The 20,827-nt window shown below is 40.3% G+C and overlaps 1 long non-coding RNA gene across 1 annotated transcript in view; it reads left to right on the top strand.

Annotated features, from left to right (window-relative positions):
* The first annotated feature begins 1,533 nt into the window (after nucleotides 1-1,533).
* The window catches only part of LOC143217890 (uncharacterized), a 151,734-nt gene continuing 132,440 nt past the window's right edge, over nucleotides 1,534-20,827 (top strand). Inside the window, exon 1 of the long non-coding RNA XR_013010931.1 lies at nucleotides 1,534-4,697. This is a non-coding gene — a long non-coding RNA (uncharacterized LOC143217890). The remainder of the gene's footprint in view (nucleotides 4,698-20,827) is intronic.

Here is a 20,827-nt window from a genome sequence, read left to right as displayed (position 1 = left end):
AGAGTGACAACACAAAAAATGACACCTCTTAATGGAAGACCCTTCATTATTATTATTATAAAATTATAAAACCCACTTCTAATAAAACTATACAAATCGAAGGTACAAAAAGGAATTTATTTTTCTTGTGTAACTATATTCTTCTTGTGTAACACTGCAATTAATATTTCTATAATAATTGATGCTAAAATAATTGATAACACTTATGCAATTTGCAATATCTGTAGATGTGCATTAAGAAAGCAGTCAAATGAAATTTTATTTCCAGTGGTAGTAGCCCTTGCAGATTTGAAAAAAAAAATTGTACTAGATTCTGTCGAGTTTAATCGATCGGCAGTTTAATCAACACAAATGTCTAGCTCAAAGTCCCAAAATAGGGACCCGGCTATGAGCAGAGAGATTAAGGATGATTTGTTTTATCTGGAGACAGTATTGCATAATTTTCTGGGCCCGTTTGTGTGTGTGTAGAAGGAACGAGGTTCGACACAAGGACGGCATCGATCTCCCTCTACTTTCGACACCGGTTGCACCCGAGACATTAGATCGTACGTTAGACACGACGATTGGCTCCCGTTGGACGCGAAGAGATTGGGCCCCAGATGGGCCATCAGGTTCGCAGGAGGGGCCCAGGATGCGATTGGCAGCAGGAAAAGCGGAGGAGGTAGGGGAACTGAGAGGCAGCTTGGCAGTCGTGCTACGCTCATGCTGCCGTCGGGAATTCACCGATAGGAAACGATTTCTGTCAACGTAGAATCATACAGCAGTCCCATAGCGTCAAAACATATTTACCATTTGTTTCAAAAAGTGATTCGGAACAAGATTATACAAAGCGACCGGTAATTGGCGGTGCAACACGACACAATTCTACATAAAAAAATAAGTCGGAAAAGTAGAATAAAATTTTGTTAGAAAATCGATTTTAGAAGTTCTCGAATTTCCAAACTCGATTTTCTCGAAAACAAAGCCTCGTATGAAAAATTGTATTCTAAATTTTCGGCTTATTTTTCATGTGGAATCCCCCTTTTTCGTAAAATAAAAATGATCTACACCAATTACAAGCTACTGGAGTCATTCAAAATTTGTTATAATTATTTTAATATGTTGATGATAATATGCATATCAAAGTTCTGAAAATTCTTTTAATCTTTCTATAATTTTCTATTAGGTATCCAGCCATCTGTGCACTGTAACTCCATCGCACCGTGTCGATCACTATTCGAAAGAGTCCACCGAAATCTTTTCGAAGGTTCGGCAGGCCAGGAGCAAAATGCGCAATCCGAATTCCGGAACGCTCGAGATCCTGACCACAGTCAACGTCAGCAGAAGCGATTCGCAGCTGAAGGGGGCAACGCGATCGAAAGGGGGGCGATCTCTTCGAGTGATGTAAGGAGGGGGTTGCGAGAGAGTAGCGAGCAGCAGTTCCCTGCCAAGGAGGGCGGGGAACCCGAAAGAAGAACGGGGAGAGCCCGAGACAAGAAAAGGGAGAGAAAGAATGACCCAGTGGAGGAGAGGGAGACGGTAAGGGGGGGAGCGGGTTAGAGGAGCAAACCACGCACGGCATCCTTCCTCCGGAGAGCCAAGTGAAGCGGCCGAACTGGTCCTGGAACACGGTGCAGTTCTCGAGCGGATCGTGGCGTGTCGGGTCCCCGGTTCCGGGGCCCCACGGTCCTAGCCCTCAGTCGTCCGCCGAGGCCCCGACGAGGAGGAACGACGTTGTCCTAGGGCAAGGTCGTCCCTGGCGACCCTCCCGCGCTTCCGGGCCCGCGTTTCCGACCTCTCTTTCGTGCGACTCTTCAAAAAATCATTCATTCAGTCATACAACATCAGTGGGAGGATCAATGACCAGGACGAAACCGATTGCCCCTAGAGTCCTGCGGGTTAGAAGGACACCGGTAGACTGGATACCGTTGCAAAACACACTCGTTCGATTATACAACATCATTGGGAGGATCAATGATCAGGACAAGATTGATAGCCCCTAAGGTCCTTCATATTGGGAGGACACCGGTAGACTGGATACCGTCGTAGGGGCACAGTGAACGATAGTAATGCAGTGTCTCCACCGTGTAACTCTCCAAAACACATTCGTTCGATCATACCACATCGCCAAGAGGTTCAATGATCAGGACAAGACTGGTCGCCCACTGGGTCCTCTATGTTAGATGGGCACTGGTAGACTGGATACCCTAGCAGGAGCACCGTGAGCGATAATAATGCAGTTTCGTTAAAACACATTCGTTCGATCATACATCGCTAAGAGGCCCAATGATCAGGACAAGATCAGAGGCTCCTAGGGTCCCTCGGGTTAGGTAGACTGGATACACTAGCAGGGGCATAGTGAGCGATAATAATGCAATTACGGTCTATCAAGATAGCCGAGGATCAGTGAGCAGAAGAACGCGACGAGCATTAAGTGATACGTGTATCGAGATAGCTGAAGAGGAGCAACGGATAGGAGATCTCCGAGGGGCCATCGTGAGCGATGTGACGCTAATTTAGCCCATCAGTTAGCGAAAGAGAATTGGCAGATCCTTTGGAATATTTTAAGTATAGACAGTAACGATAATACAAGCAAAGTTTCTTGCGAAAGGGCATCGATTGGCAGGACATCTTCAGAGGGACTAGACAAGAGGATCAACACACCTTCAAAAGTCATTAGGATATCTTTACCGGGACACAATGAGTCAGCATTGAGTAGCAATTTGACGTTTTAGGTTCGACGACGCTCTCACTGCTGATCGATCAAGCTATGAAAAGGGGATCTAGAAGCAGACAGAACAATTCCAAAGAAGAGGAACGTAGTAAGCCGAAGTTTCAGCTAATGAGATGACAGTACGCTTTCTGTAATCTTTGATCGAGTGTCACCTGATTTCGATTAGACCTAGTACGGTTCTGGACAGCGAGTTGAGAAGTCAGATGACCTTGATCAAATGTAGTAAGGCAGTCATGCGTGAATTTGATCAATTTAACCTAGACTGGCACATCGACGATATCAGTCAGTGCTCAGAGTGATCTCGGGCACTAAGGATTCTAGGGATCAAAGACCAAAAGTTTCGGGTGTTTGTTGATCTGTTGTGTTTTCTGGAGTGTGAACAATTAAGTAACTATTCTACGGTGCGGACTCTTGGGTAGCTATTCTGCAGTCTATACAAGATAGCTATCCTACAAAGTGGACGATTAAGAACTACCTTGCAGCTTATAAAAACTACCTGGTCTGCAAAGTACCCGGTTAGATAGCTATCGGACAAAGTGGGCGATTAAGGGACTACCCTGCAAAGTAGACGATTAGGTAGCTATCTTGTAGCCTGGAAAAGATTCTAGGAGAGGCAACTACGCTGAACAGCATAGGAAAGGTACCCTGCAAAGTGAACATTTAGGCACCTATCCAAAGAGGACGATTTGTTTGCAGTCCTGCAGACTAATTTTCCAGCTGTTCTAGAGTCTAGGAAAGGTAGCTATCCTGTAAAACAAACGATTGAGCAAACATGTAGCTCACATGATTAAATAGTTACCCTGAAGCCTAGAAAGGGTAACCACCCTACACCCTATTGGAGCTAGACATCCTAGGACTATAGAAAGTATCTACACCTAGATATTCTAGAAAGATAGCTATCCTACATTTCATGAAAGCTAGCCACCCTGAACAGTAAAACTTACTCCCAGAGATGGGTTGCACAAAGGTAGCCATCCTGCAGCTTACAGTACCTATTCTGCAGCCTGTAGATCGTAGCTATCTTGCAACTTGCACAAGCTATTTATCTCACAATCTATAGAAAGTAGCTATTCTGTAATCTATAGAACCCAACTACCCTCAGCTCAAAAAGGTAGCAATCTCACCGCCCACAGAAGCTAGCTGTTCCTAGTCTATAACAGGTAGTTATCTAACAGTCATCAGAAGTTGTGTATCCGGAGACTGCAGAAGGCTATCCCCAGAAGCGTTCAAGCTGAGAAAAGAGGAAAGAAAGAGCCGAGATAACATTTCTGTTCCTAGAAACGTTGCAAGGAGAAAAAGAGCAGAAAATGGGGAGCAATCAGAAGAAGACCCAGGAACCTGCTGAGCTAGGTTGCTACTTCTCCGAAGCTTTGGTCGAGTCGCTAGGATGTAGCGAACTGGGCCTGATAGTGAGTCTTCGAGAACTGACCTGTCCCATAAATTAAAATACATCCTAATACCCTCGTCCCAACGGTCGTAATCAACATCGAGTCCTACAGTAAAAGAAACAGAGATTCTGAAAAATCGTTGTGCAGTGATAGCAGTCAGAATCCCTTCGAATGACAGGTGCGGGCTTCCGGTTGGAGTCGAGTGTTACCCGAGCAGCGTGTAATGCGGTTTTAATGGCGGAGGTGTCGGGTTTCATAAACGAACCGAACCGGTACGCCGCGGATCTGTCACGGGTCATTCGTGTCGCGGGTTACGAAAAACCGACACGTGGGCGAAGGACAGCCACGGTCTCCTTTTCTGTTTTGTCTTTCCATCCCGTTTTCGGGAGAAGGGATCGGCAGGTGTGCGAGTGTGTGCGCGAGTGTCCGCGGTTATGTGTGCACGCGTCGCGTAATTTCGGATCGCGGACTCGTCGGACACTGACTCTAGATCTTCTGGACCGTGGTTGCACTTTCAGCATGTTAGCCTGTGTTTTGTTGAGTCAGTGGTGACTCTCGGGGGAGAGGAATGTTGATGAGGATTTTTGGTGTTGCTGGTAAGTGTTTGAGGATTTGTAGTCGATTCTTTCCAGGGATTTTTGTAGGTGGTAATTAATGCACCACTGCATGCTGTTTCACCCCTTGCTGTATGATGAGTTTCACTGTTAGGGATGGTAGGTGTAGCATAGATCGTTTGTAGGGTACGAAATATCGCAAACTATATTGATATGAATTTTTACTGTTATTTTATTGATTGTTCTTGATTAGGAATTAAATTATGAGTGAATTTTTTGTTATATAGAAAAATGTTTTTAACAAAAATTGTAGAAGATGAGGTTGTAACAGAATTGGACATGTTTAATATTTCAATGGTGTCCAGATGTTATTCTAAAAAGTATTCGATCAAATAAGACATGGAAGGAAAAATTATGTGAAATAAATTCCGAGTAATCTAAAGAAAAATGATTTGTCTGTTCAGATAAAATGAAACAAATAATTAAATAATGCCCGAGTCTGGTACATCAGCCAATAAATCAAGTGTTGAATCCAATTTTATGCCGAATAAGGTATACAATAAAATTGGAGTCCACATCAGAGTGGCCAGATTGAGAATTATGCCACCACTCTACCTTCCCTATCTACAACGCTATCCCCCACTTCCGCCACGGCCCGGTCACGTCAGGCGTTCTGTCTCTGTTGAATACGTCTGACAATGTCACGTGACTAAATCGGTACAAGCAGAGAGGGGGTAACTATTCCCCGCAATTCGAATAAATTTCCCTCATCTGTCTGCATTAATTCTGTAGAAATATCCTATCCGAATACTGTAAGTGTAGATGCAACAAACAAGTACGAAACTATTCAATTTACTTTGACGGCCAATAAATAACTCGTACAATAAAACTAACGTCAATATTAACTTGCACAATGGTTCGTATACCTTGGCTGCAAGGATAAATGCAACAAATAGACCAGTAGAGAGAACGCAGTAAACATCGGTGGTCGACAGAGGCTCAAAGCGAAATTTCCTTGCATATGTATCTGTTCGTCAGAATAAATGGCTACCGATAAGATCTCGATAAAAATGGCGGCCCATCCTCCGGGATAGGTCTGTCGACGGTAGTAACGAGTCATCTTTGTTGATCAATCGCTCGCCAGTATGATACAGCATTCCAGCCGCGTCCTTTTCTAGATTATTTTCAATATGATACCCTCGAACAGCTGAACCTTCGTCATCAAGATCTTCAGATTAGCAAAAACTCTTTCTATCCTCCAATCTCTTCCGCTTCTCTTCTCTCTCCTCTCTCGCTCGCTCCCTCTCTCGTAATCAACGAGCGAGGTTGAAACTTCGCGAGAGAGACCACGGGCAAATAACACGAGGTCAATACCTGGTCTCGGGTGGAACAGGAAATTAAAGTTTATCGTTATTATTTCCAGTCTATTAAGCAGTTTTTCGCAGCGGGGGCACTCGATGAATTTATCGGCGGAACTTCGATCGAGCGAGGCAAGGTCGCTGATACGCATTCCTTGGCCTAACTAATTCCTGATGTGTGACAATCTGCTCGCCGGCATTTCAGTTTTTATTGCTGCGGGGTTCTGTGGTTTTGTTGCCGATACCGCAAACTGCCTCGCAGACCGACAGTGCTCGATCGAATTCCTAAATTGCTTTATGGGGATGCTTGCACTGTTATTAATTCGTAAGTGGTACAAAAGCTGTATTTTTTAAATGTTAGAAGATGTGCGACAGTTGTCCATCAGTTCATTATAGGACTTTGCAACCCCCATGTATACATATTTCAATTAAATGTACAAAGTTGTTTAGAAGAAATCAAACCGGAAGCAGTAAACAAGATTCAAAAATAGCAACCATAATCTCATTAATTCCGCTTATCAGTTGCATATGAAAAACGATCTTAATCCATTTTTTTTCTAACAGCTTTATGAGCATCAACTATCCCAATTTATATGGCAGATCCGATGAAAAATTGTCAGATGCTTTCCCACAGGAAGTGCTTAATAAGAATATCCCACAACATGCTCGGACGTTCGAACTGTTTACCCGTTTCACAACTCTTTTCTCCCGTATCTGCCTGTGCTCCTCCTCTCGGGCAGCTGCTCCTTAATTGAAGTGCCTCCTCAGTCATATCCTTCTCTCTCTCTCTCTCTCTCTCTCTCTTCATCTCTGTTTTTATCCCTTTCCCTGACCGCACGTCCTGCGGGGGCCAGTTTCGACGGTGCAGGCCATCCTTTAGCTCCACTATTCAAATGCAGATCTGCTTCCCGTCGCAATTTAGACCTTAGGTTATCCACTTAACTACGCAATAATTTTGTGCCTCGATAGCAGTTTTCTGGTGGCTGCGCCGTGGTGATAACGAGCACCGTTGGGGTCCGAGTCGTTATCAGCGTCCCTGCCCCCATCCTGGAGCGTCCCTTCGTTCTCATTTGTCTTTGACCATTCGAGTTTTCCTAACTCTACGTTTTCTCAGTCAACAGTTCGTTCCGGTCACGTGAAAACAAGTCTCTCATCTTTATTTATCCTTTTATTCATTGAAATACGTAATCCACGACGAAGTGATCCGTTCAAATACTATTTGAAGTGAAAATAAGAAATAACTTAGCACCGTTATTTTCAACACTGGTATTTGAAAATAAAAGTAACAATAGTCATTACTTCAATATATTTCTTTGCTGCAAGTAGAGTTGGGCAAATTTTATTTGAAATGAAAATTAGAAATAACTATTTGGCATCATTTATTTCGCACAATTATATTCAATACTGTTATTTCAGAATAAATAACAAGACTAGTTATTAATTGATTAATAATACAATGTACAGTGGTACCTCGGTATACGTCTGCTTTGAAGTACGTCCAATTCGGAATACGTCCTGTTTGGACGTGACAAATTTTGCTCGGTATACGACTTCTGTTCGGTATACGACATAAATTTTTTATGTAAATTTTGCGTCATTTTAAAATAATTACCTCGGAGGAAAAATTAAATTAATAATCAATTATATTCGGAGTTGATGTATTAGTAACTGACTGATCATACAAGTAAGGACAGTCAAACCAGCTCAGCCTTGTGAAAAGCGACAGAAGACGGAAAAAGAAAAAACACCAGGATGTCAGGGGTTTTATATTGCAAGGGGTCTCTTCTTCCACAGAATAGAATATCATTTGTTTCTGTTTGTATTTTAGCATTAAGCAGGGTTTAAATTTAAAAATCCATCATAAAATCTCATTTTTTATTATTTTACAACCCCATTAATGTAGGTATAATATCAATAGGAGTTTTTCTTTTACATGAGAACGGCTTAATTTTCACATTACTTCTTATGGGGAAAGTTGGTTTGGTATACGTTCTATTCGGTATAAGTCCAAACATCAGGAACGGGATTAAGGTCGTATATCGAGGTACCACTGTACGTGCAAGAATTTTTCATATAAATCTTTTTGTAATTCTAATATAATTTTAAAGTACGCGTTAACATCGATGTATCTGTAAAAAAAACTGCAGTGCCCCAGTAACAAATACGTGGAAAATTGATTAACACTGACGAGGATCAGCAATCGTGACTGATTAGAATTGATAGTTACCATTGCTCCAGGGTCTTAGACTGGCCGATCATCGGAACGGATCATTATGATAGCCGCGTGAGCTAGGAGCGGTCAGCGTGCTCGTTTCTCATCGATCGCTTGTTACGGACACGTGCAGTACGGAGTATGAAAAATTTAACCTATTGTAACATTACACAAAGAAATCCCATAGTAACCAGTTTCCCGGTGTTGCGTCTCGAAAAAATTGCAAAATTACCTAAAAATAGAATGTAAAATACCGATTTACTGTTCTCGGTAATCAACATAATCGATTCTAACAATTGCGATTTGTTATGCTACAAAAATTTCTAGATACAATGAGAACACTAGTTATAATAGTGCATCGAAATAAAGTTGCACAATAACAAAAAATCAATACTACCTATATTTTAAAAAATATTGGGGTCCCCTTTCCTCCCCAAAAGAATTTAATTCATACTAAAATATTAGCATCCCTTAACTATTTAATTAAAAAAAAGAAGTCGATATCTTCATTAAATTAACACTATTGAACACCCTGTATATTGTATATAACGAGTTCTCTTTGAAGGATGTGTTCCGTCACTGTCAATCTTAATTATAATCTATATTATTAGTACAGTATAACAGTAAAGTCGCGTTTACTGTCCGCGATCGGGTACGCGATCACTGTCTAGTGCCTACCCACTCCACTGTCATGCTGTCATTCTCTACGTTCTGCTTTCTTTTGAACTCGATCACTGTGCGATCACTGTCCGTGCGGAATACAGGCTGTTGGACAGTAAACACGACTTTACTGTATACAGGGTGCAAGGGTGCAGGATAGGGGCTGATTGTACGTGAAATAATAAGTAGAAAAAATTAAACAAAATTTTTTCACTCGAGACAAATAACGGTGGAGAAGTAATGAATATAAATAATAGCTATTGATGGATGGGTACTTGGATAGCCCGGTCAAGAAACAGTGTTTCCGGTCAAAATAAGAGGATTAATCTGTTATCGGAAAATGTGAGTCATGAATGAAAGTACCTATCTAGTGGCACAGGAAAGCTGGCCCGATACCGAGACATCGATGCAGAAACATTGATACGAGCAGGCTTAGATAACGCGCTGGTTGAAAGAGAAAAGCAATTTATTTCCGCCGGTCACCGGCAGCTAGGAGATAGATGACAGTGAATCGGCGACAGGGGATTGAGAATGGTGTGTACGTCACAGCCTGAAATACGAAGTGCTCGGTGTTCCTGTCTATCGGTGCATTCCGTCGGGTGGAGCATATCTCTGTATTCGGCGATCGATCATCGTGACGGATCGTCGATCACGTGACCAAAGGTACCTTAGGCATAGTGATCGGATCCGATAGCGGATCGGTCCGGGCCGGGATCTTTTAACGCTGCGCCAGAAGGTTACTGTGAAAGTGACTCGACCGCGGCAACCTGACGCAAACATGGCAGAATATTTGCGGAATTGTCACTTGCCCATCGAATGAAAGGTTAAGGAGCCAGGAAATAGTGGAACCACAGGATCTAAGAGTCAGCACGGATACCAGGGTTTTTCTTAAATCAAGGCCTTACTATATTGGTTTGGAACGAAGGTTCGTAGCATTTCTAAATTAAAATTCAAAGATAAAATGAAGATTCATACAATGACATGATAAGCCACCTGAAAAATGGCTGAAAGAAATAAAAATATATGTTATTGAATGAATCTATGAATAAATGTTTTAATTTTTGAATTTTAATTTCGCGAGCATACCAAGAGCATGCATATCGCGCGGTCCTTTGCCAAATAATGATTTCTCGATGGATTGAGATATATTCCCGTTAAGGGCACGGGAGCCTTCGCAAGTTTTTTTCACCGACGTCCGGAAGCGCTGGCGAAAAGGAAAAAGGAAATTCGAGTCCGGAGGAATGTGCATCGAGCGTGGAGCTGCCAGATGCATCGCACTACCTGTGCCTTAATGCATGGTTTCACGCGTAATGATGCAATGAACTTCTATCAATCTGCTCACGCGAGGTTCTCGCAGCCCTGGCACGAGCATGCAGCCAGCCTTTGCGAACTGCACGATGCAATATGCATTTCGCCAATGCAAGTCAATTTCCGGTCGGACCTCGATTTTTCACAGGAAAAACACAATATTTGCCATATTCATTTTCTGCTGTTTTCACTCATGTAATTACTTTGTTATAAATATGCATATTCACTTACATTCTACATTAAATGAACATTATGAACATTAATTTCATCATTCTTGAATAAACTATATGAGCGTACAGTAAATAAGAAGAATAGTATACATATACAGGGTGTCCAATATTAAAATTAAGATTATCTCCCAATTTTTATTCAGAATACCGAGATGAATAGTGATCATGCTGAATTATAAAACATTAGACTCGATATTCTTCGTTTTCACATTATTTATGTCTACGAAGATTATTCTCGAGATAACGAATGGTTTGTTGCAATACACAGAAAAGTTTCTAGAAACATTAGCGTTATCACTTTTATGCTAGTTCACACGCATTCTGGTTTCCCAATAGCAACATCCGTTCTAATTAAACCCACATAATCGACCGCGTGGCATTTAGTTGCGCGGGAAATTGAAAAGTAACTGAACTGGATATGTCAGCCTCGAACCACTGACAGTTCAATTACGAATCGAGTGATCGATTATCATTCTTATCGACGCCGTGACACGATAATTATTCATACAGTTATCTACGTTATTCACAGCTGTTGAGAGTGTTAAGAGCGACCTTAAACACTTGCTAAACAGTTAAACTAATTGAAATAAATTAAATGAGAGTTAATTTGTTATAAGAACCACATGAGGTACAAACATTAGTACATAGTACATTATGTGTTCTTCAATATGAAACACCGTCCTCCATTCATAAATGGATCAACTCAATGTTGAAAAATTTATGCTTATCAACATTATGAAATGTTGCTTATCTTATATGTATTGTATAATGAAGCGACATACCTTCAAAGCCAAAATATTTTCAAAAATAAATTGAAAGGCCGGTTCATGAAAATCGTCAATAAAAAATATATAACGTATTTAATTTTTATTATTTTTTCTTGAAAAAAATTACAATTGCACCTTCGAATACCAACAAATGTGTATGCAAAAGGTGCAATAGTTTTCCCGAAAAAATTGCTAAAAATTCAATATTAAAATTAAAATATCTCCCAAAATAATAGTTCTTCGACATGAATAAGTTAATACATTTCCATTCAAAATACCGAATAGTCGATGAAAAATTATATGATTCTATGAAAAAAAAATAAGGATGACCTTCGTGTGTCCTTCACGGGTAAACTTGCTAACAAAACAGCGCGCGGCATTGGATTACATCCCCCCATAAACCAAAATACGGACGAAACCTGAATTATTCATTTCTTGATGGATTAAAAGTATCGTTCCGATTTAATGGTGTTTTTTTAACGGCGTCTCGGGCACAATGGCGTCGAGAGAAATGCACCAGGAATGGATCGAGAGTTCCCGCCTGATCGTTAATTCTAAGTGGCCGTTTGTAGTTAATTAAACGGAACGGCATAAATGAACCCGTTAAGACAATCGAGACCAGGGTAAAAACGGGCCCGGAACCTTAATCGAGGATCTCTCACTAGTTTAATCATTTTGATCACGCGAGTCGCGCCCTGTTCGCCAAGCTTCCGCGAATGCGCAAACCATCCCCGGCCCCGCCGTTTTAGGAATAATTGCGAACCGAAAAAGTTTACGTGGCGAACGGCCGCCTAATAACGTCCCCTCGACTATAACCGGTTAATTATCGCGTTTCTATTTCGTCCACGCCTCGGCCTTTTTTGGCAGGCATAAAGAAGCGGACCTGGATCCCGTTCCTGCGAACTGTCAATGCATCTCCGTGCAGAGAAGCGGATGCAACCACACTATCACCTTGGAAAACAGCTTTTTCTCCGAGAAATTGAGAAACATTTTCACATTGTCTTCACTTCGACGAAAGTGTAATCGATGGAAATGGGCCGATTTATCTGGATCTTTAGAGCCGGAGTCTATTAAATTTACATCTTTGAACTATTCCAATTTTTTTTTATATGCAAAATTGTGTGTATTTTTGAAACACCAACAAAAGTACGTGTTATTAAACTTAAATAATATTTCCTAAAAAAATTGACATTAGTTAACATAGGTTAATACCTTTTTATAGAGAATAAAAATGTACATTGATTGGTGCATAAGAAAATGTATGGTTCCATTTAAAAAATCAATGTTGACCTTCGTAAGTTCTTGACGCGACATCCTACGAAGGCAAAGGCCTTCAACCTCAATGTCAAAGCATAGAGTTGTTTAATACCATTAAGGAGCACTAACAAGAACAATTTTACATTGTAAAAATAACAGGAGTATGTGCCTATCTAAATGGTTAGCAATTTTTTAATAGTTCAATGAAATTTGTTTAATAATTCCTCGTGGGTGCATCTTCGTAATCTCAATATTCGTAAATTAAAAATATTAACTTTTTGCATTTAATTCCTTCACACCTCCAATTTATTGCTTTCATTTTTAATCAGAAATATGTACATATCTGCACAAGACCCGCTGTAATTAATTTGACAAGCAATTTATTTATTGTCGCGAACCTCCCTTATCGCGGAATGGTCAAAACAATCTTTGGTGCATCAGTCGTAACAACAAAAGGAAAACTCGACGTGCGTCAATGGCGGCCAAGAAGAAACGTTCTCACGGCCTATCTACCTGGTTAACGGCTGATTGATCGATTAAATGTATTTACCTGGTCGGTTCCGCAGCTCGGGAACACGCGTAATAACGCGTGCGCGAAGTGTATAATTAATAAAGAGAACGAAACGCGAGGCTAATTAAACAGGACACGAGAGGCGAACTGGAGGAAATTGCAACCAGTTCTTCTAGTCGAAGACGCTAATTCAGAACGCCGCCAGTTTCCTGAGCGAACTGTTTTGATACGCTCCTGCGGAGTCAACTATTAATCTACCTAATTTCGTAAATTCCATCTCCACTAGTTTCCTAGACTGAGAAACCACATTCTTCGGAAAAAATGGTGATTTATTATCTCAACTTTTGAATTCATTCATTTTTGTAAAGCCATCATTTGTAAAGCCGACCGACATATACTTCCAAAAGAAAAAGTTGTTCAGAATAGTGACCTTGGTAACATATATACCATATAAAAATCTCTCGACTTTCGATCAAGTAGAGTAATTCACGGGTGTACAAATAAAAAAAAACAATACTGAAGCCTTATTCTTCAGACCTTTAACCCCTTGCCGTACCATTTTCAATTTACAGTTACAGTGATTAAAACGTATTTATCCCTACAAATGTAGTATAAGGGAAAAGAAAATTTATATTTTCTGTATGGCTACATTGATTTGAATGCTTAAATATTGATCATAACCGAATCAAATTTTATTTCATCTAAAAAGGAACACATAACATTCATGTTTGTTAGACTTTGTTTAAATCTTCACGAGTCTGACTCGTTGAAATATGGCAAGGGGTTAACTACGTCGCGGACACCGAACATTTTACAACTTACGCAAAATTTTAACTTTTTTCGGGCCAAATACCCCACTGTGCGGCGGTAGAACAGTTTCTCCGACGTTCATTGCCGCGCGGGAACAAAGTATCATGGCGGTTCGCGTGTCTCAAAACGAATTCTCGTGGACCGGACTTTTCTCGATCCTCAAAAGGTTTAACGAGGGAATAAATCGTCCGGGGGATCAAACTGTGCGGCTCGGAGAATTCGCTGAACTTCCCCGATCGAGATCCGATCCGCGTTTAATCGTGCGTGAACCCGGCCGGGGCTCGCGTGCGAGCATTAGCCGGCACGCACAAACGCTCGGCGTCGATCGCACGTGGAGAACCAGCCTTCAGTCTCGGTGCGGGGGGAAAAAAAACGAACGAACAAAAGAAACCGTTTTCACGAGGAACCTCTGGGAGATCGTCGCGTGACGACAATGCTTGCGCAACATCGAGCCGACGAGATCGTTGTCGCCCGAGCGTCGCGTGGGCGTGCTACATAGTTCTGTTTCGTTTCGTGATGTGTGCCGCTTCCGGGGGAAAAGTTCGAAGCTCTCTCAGGTGCGCGAACTCCTACAATGAAAGCGCGCAAATAATCCCAGTCAGCAAAATCTGTTCGAGCAGACTGCGGTTATATTTTCCGAGCGAAAGTTGGACCAAAACCTGTCGCCAAACACTGATAATGATGTTTCTTCCGCGTAACAGTGTTATGGGACCAATAAACTCGGTCAATGTCAATGTCAATGTCAACCCTCATCATCCGCAATATCGTCTTATTTCGAAATCAGGAAACAAATCTACTCCTATTGCATGTAATAGCGTATTATATTATGTTGAATGTTAATTATTATTGATTTTCATTTTTTTTCGTTATAAAGTTAGTAAAAGTATTGCTTGTATTTACTCTTTTTTGTGGAATAAGTGAAATGTGAATTTTTTCCGATTTCTTTCAAATGTAATGAATAGACAGCGGATCTTTATGCATTTGTATAGAAATTGTTTGGGTGAAATGTAAAACAGTAAAGGATTAGTAAAATTTCAGAATATCGTAATGTTGTTTTTAATGTAACAAAGTCATTAAGGGATGAAATCAATTTTTATTTTGTTCCTGCTTCCCACAATCGATGCAGAACATTTTTATTATGCATCAAGATCCGCAGTGTAGTAATGGAACGTATGTTAGCAATTTCAGATTAATATTAGCAATTTTCAAGTGGTGTTAATTGGTGGACTACCACGTTTAGTATATGTAGGTAGATGCGTTAGTGTTGGTGACGATCGATCGTCGGCGATCAGCTCGGACGCGATCTGACGATCGTCTACTCGTCTCGCTCCTTGTCATTATGAGCCGGCGATCGATTTGTTTATAACAACCCGATGTTCGTCTTGTAAATAACATTCGGTACCGAGCGTCAGAATGTATCGAACCCCGTTAAACGATAAACATTTAAATAAAGACTCACCAATTTCAAAATCCTGTCCAGCAAGCGTGATTTCGGAAACCTGAACTGGCCTGTGTTGTTCGGAGTGTCATTGCTAGCCCCTGCTTCTTCGATTTCATGACCTCGAAATTCGAAGTAAGTTCTATCCATTTTGAACTGTAATTAATTATACCGTGTCAATCTCCAGGAATAAATGTACAAGATTTTATTGAAAACTTCTGAACAGATGAATAAAAATCTTATTAAATTGTATTGTCTCTGTTATCCTTCAATAATATAGAAATTTAATAATGTAAATAATAAAAAGAATATCGAAAATTATATCGGCCAATTCTAATTCCTTCAGTTTCAATTTTAATTTATTGAGTCGGTGGAAATTGCAATTTGATCTTTTTTATATTTAATTATTTTCTGCGAGTTACTGTACATATTACCACAAATATTTATATACTTAAAAATGTTTATTTCGATGCGTAGAAGAAGGGATGCTTGTATGTATAATTCATTTTTCAATAGGAAATGCCCAATTGTGAAATGAAAACCTAATTGCGACAAATGTAGAAATCTTATTGTAATTCAATCTTTTTTATACTCATTTATTCATTTATGCGTAAATGTATCTATGTATATAAACATTCGAAAATGTATATTTCAGTATGCAGAACAAAAAGAATGTATGGTATAATTAATTTTTCTCCTAAACCGGAATGCTTAAATACAAAATACTATAAATACATAAATATTTGAAAGCCTACGTTTCAATCCGTAGAATGCAAGAGAATTTGTACAATTATTTTAATATGTAATGAAATGAATTTTTCAAACTTCCAATTTGCAGCTGTTCTCTTTTATTTAATAATATTTGTGTTACTGAATTACTTACCGTGTTTTAATGAAGTATCGATTCACGACATGTACTTAGATTTACGTTCAAAATACACAGCACTGTAATCCGAACACCAAAAATACTTCACTTGTCCAAAACGTCTAACGGTAATTTAAAATGCTTGGAAATGTGTCGAAGACCAATTCTTGCGCAGGACAACGTTCGACTGAAACCGCAGAACAACGGTCGACTGAATCCGAAGGACAATATTCGAAAATGTAAACAGGGACGACTCTTCCGAGAACTGTGTTTATGATGATGGGCCAACGATTCGAACACTCGTCGCAATTCGGCCTATTTTTCGCTACTAAATTACCAGACCGCGGGTCTAGATATATGCACAATGAAAATTGTTTGCATCGACTGCGACGAACGAGAGTCAAACCAAAATTTCTTTTATCCTTTCAGAATATTCACTGCAGTTAATACATTGCCATTCTTAAATTTTTTAAATCTGTAAGTGCATAAACTAAATGCATAAAATCCACAGTTCGTTTATAATTATTGTCGAAAATTGTGAAGCTCTGTTCTCTACTCCTTTTGTTAATAACATCGAGGATATTCAAGAGCAAAAATACAAGAACAAAAATTTTCAATTTTTCATTTCGAACAACTGTCAACGAAATCATTTCCAAAAAAAGCTATTGTCCTTCAATCTTTTATTGTCCCTATTGTCCTTTGTCGTCTCTTACGTTTTGCGTTCATAATCGCACGAAAACCAGTTCCCATTTTTGATTCGTCGATAGGAGGGGGGAGTGTAGAACACCCTTGGCAACCCTCGGCCATCATAAATGCTATGGGGGGTTGGACATGGGGTGGCGTATCCAATCCTGAAAGTGGCGAGGGTCGAAACTATGGGGGTAACGAAACAAAATACCCTTTGTTAAACGAATCCGGGGACAATTCACTGGACTGTTGAATTTTCCAGTTACTAAAACATTTTCAATCAATTTCGGTATTGCATTCAGCACTTTTTTTCGATTAAATAATATTAGCTTGCATAAGACAACTTTTTTGCAATATAATTCTGTACGCAATATGTGCATGTATATGTAGTACAAAAAAGCATCGCATTGTTTTCTTAAATAACCAGTTGTTCCATTATTATCTAGTACCAGTAGGTATTGCATTATTTTTTCAGATCAATTATTGATTCTTTTGATTTAATGCCAACATTGATGGACACTAGGTGGAGGAGTGGGGGTTGACCCTCCTCATTTGTAATGTTCTCTGGCGTCGAGAAATGTAAAATCGTGTTTATGGTCTCGTGTTGATGGGGTGTTTGAATTATGATTGTCTTATCGCAGAGTGGTGTTGTAAAATATCGAATCTATACATAAAATAGAAAAGTACGCGTGTGTGTGTGTGTGTATGTATGATCCCATCGATCTGATTGGGTGGGTCTGTTGCAAGTGTTTTCCATCTGTCAGGGTTGAAGTTATCGGAGCGCGGTGGTTGTAAATAATCGGCCGGTTCGGAGCTGATCCGTGCGCGTTTTTTGTCTGCTATAATAATCTTTTCAGGTATACCGCCAGTGGTCGGGCGCAACCCGCCCGGAGGGTTGTAAAATAAAATAATATGACAAGACTGCGGATCTTTATGCAAAATAAAAAATGTTTGCATCGATTGCGAGACACAGGAGTGAAATAACAATTTCATTCTTCTTTTAATTATCTTATTAAGGTAAAACTAGTACACTGGTGACCTTGAATCTTTTTAATACCTCCACTGTCTTAAATTGTACGTACCCATTTTTGTCACAAATGCATAAAATCCGCAGTCTAAATATGACATTCGAAATAATATTTTAAACAGTATTAACGAACAATGAAAATAATGCATAATTGTATTTGATATAATAACCAACACTGGTAGCGACCGAATAGAAAAGTGGGGGTAGAGACCCCCGCACAGTAGAGCGCGTGCGAAGCGGTTATGGTGTCTAAATTCTGATATCTCATCGCAGAGTCGCAGAGTCTACAGAGTCGGTGTACGGCTCCGAATGCAAACACACACGGTACTCGCAACCGATTCCAACTGCGTATCATATTATTAGCTTGGCTGAATGCAACGGTTGACTAGCGTTTAGAAGTAAACAGTTCCGTGCGTAACGATGTAATAGACTTCTATCAATTTACTCGTACAAGCCGTCTTTCGCCTTGCTCCTTCATTTTCTCCCTCGGCCGGTAGCTCGCTCGTAATTATTATCCTGTCCTGGCTCTCATGACGGATTGCAACTTTGCTGCATCCGCAACGTACCCGTCAGACGCCATCCACCCAATCCAGCTACGTTTGAGCTGTTCATTTTGATCCAGCACACAGGCAACGTCCTGGAAAAAAATCGGCTGTAGCTTCTTGCAACACAAAATTATTTTCAACATTTCAGTCACTCACAATCCTAACTGTGCGTGTAGTTTGACATTATTTTCTTTTTAATTCTATTAATTGTTTCAATTGTTTTTTTATTATGCACCTCAAACACCTTTTTGGGTTATTTAGCTTTACAAGTACAGAATTAGACCGGTCTCGAACTTTTTACTATTTTATTGCAAAGTTGCATTTCTAGGAAGTGACTGGATGAATAATTTTACTCGGGCACATTTAATAACAATCGCACGGAACCTAAATAAATTCGGTCTTATTATTTTTATGAGGCAATACAGGAATTTGAAAATTTCTACCTGAATTGCAATAGATTGGAACGAAATGGAAATTAATTCTCTAATAGATTCTTTTAATGTTTTTAATTTTTTTTATTGTGCCTACTTATTTTTGCCTCGAATGCATACAATCCGCTGGCTAATCATCAACGTCATCTTTATAATCTGAATAATTATAAAACAGAAATATTTTATAGACATTTTTTTTTAATGGATTTTATAAAAACTTATTTTGCATAAATATCCGCAGTTATGGGGTGTATCTAATAGAAATTGTCTGGACAGGATATTGGACAATATTCCTTGCGACTGTGGACGCAGGGTTGCAGAAGGATGGTAGAGTTGCAGCGTGCAGCTAAGAGGACGACGGAATGTAGGGGATCATCGGCCAATTTGAACGTGTCGAAACGTTTCGACGTCGTTCATTAAGGTGGTACGTGGTGCGGCGTGGGTAGAGACGACGAGGAGAACGGAGGAGAGCGTGGTGCGCGTCCAAGAATCGCCGTTCACCGAGATTCCATCAATAATCGCAGGTTGCACCGCAATCGGGCGGAGCCCGGAACTGTTCTGCAGTCGCGGTGGCCCGCGACGAACGAGCCCGTGCTCTCAGAACTCGAGGAATTCCTACGGAATTCGCTTAGAAATCCTTTATGGAGCCTTTCCATGGAAGTTATTCGCGTTCGGAGCATGACAGGTTTCATTTAACCCATCGACTGCCACGAACTGGCCAAAACGTAGATTAAAGTGGAATTTTCAACTTTGAATAAATCAATGATTTTTGTGCTATTAATATTTACATGCGCAGATTAAATTGTATAAAAATTGTGGTATAAAAATTAGTTGAATCGCATTTTTCTCCGATTGTTCTTGGCGATGTCATACATTTACGAAGATAACAATTTCATATTTTGTTTTGTTATACAACCTCATTCCATCATCTTTTTTACCTCCAACACCCATAGATAGAGTTTGCAACAATACTAATCTTCAGAATTTGGACTGAACTATGATTCTCAGCCCGCGAAATATTATTAGAATGCAACATTTTACCAATGATACAGTCCTGTTATAAAAATGGCGAGTATGGAGAAAATTGTTGTTGCAAATCTGGTTATTCCGAGCACCCTATGAATGAAAACGAAATATCAGTTCGGCCGGTGCACCGACTCGTGCAGCGTCCGGTCGGTCGCGCACCCGACAGGTACTTATTGATGGAGATAAGCCCGAAGGTTTCCGAATGGTGCGTTGTTGCCTCACCACAGCCCCGGCCGAGGTAAATAAGGAGTGGGCCCAGCATGAGGCCCAGCGATCGTGCTCTGATCCGCCGCCAGGGGTTAAGTCGTCTCATAATCGTTACTCGGCCGTTCGGTACCTCATCGTGTCGCGATTAGGCAACGGCAATTATCGATCGTTGTCGCTTGCCTCGATTAATCGGCCCCGATTCAGGAGCGATCGTGACCGTCCGCAGCTGACCGCTGCCGTCATCATTCCGGAGATCACTATTTCGCTACCATAACAACGCGATTCTCTTGCGCTGCCGCCAACCTTTCGTGCTTATCGTGATTCCTCAACATTTTTATATCTTCCATGATTCTTTACAATAAACACTTCATGTTCTAATGAAAATATCGACATCACCTTTTTTTGTATAATAATTACATAATAATATTTTTGTATGTGTTCAATTTTTTAGGGTAGAAGGGGGATCTCCCACCATTTCTAAAAATGGGAAGTCACTTTTTTCTTAATAACAACGATTTTGGTGAAAATGACGTAAAAAAAGTACGTCGATGCGAGGAAAACGTTCCGTCATGAATGACCGATCTGCAGTCGACCGATATACTCGTTCAATTTACAACAATTACAATGCACAATACAACAACGTCCGTTGTATTGCTTCTTCGCTCGATAGGCTTTCCAATGTCCAAATTTTGGGGCCCTGGGCTGACACTGTTCGGGGGCCTACCCAATTACCTGAAGCACCAAAAATTTTTGTATAATTTATTTTCTCTTAAATTTTTTATTTAAATTGATTTCATTTTGTTGATCATCAAAGCGGCCCTATGACTGAACCG

Source organism: Lasioglossum baleicum, chromosome 18, assembly GCF_051020765.1.
Source record: "Lasioglossum baleicum chromosome 18, iyLasBale1, whole genome shotgun sequence".
Classification (NCBI taxonomy): Eukaryota; Metazoa; Arthropoda; class Insecta; order Hymenoptera; family Halictidae; genus Lasioglossum; species Lasioglossum baleicum.
This window is presented reverse-complemented; position numbering and strand designations above follow the sequence as displayed.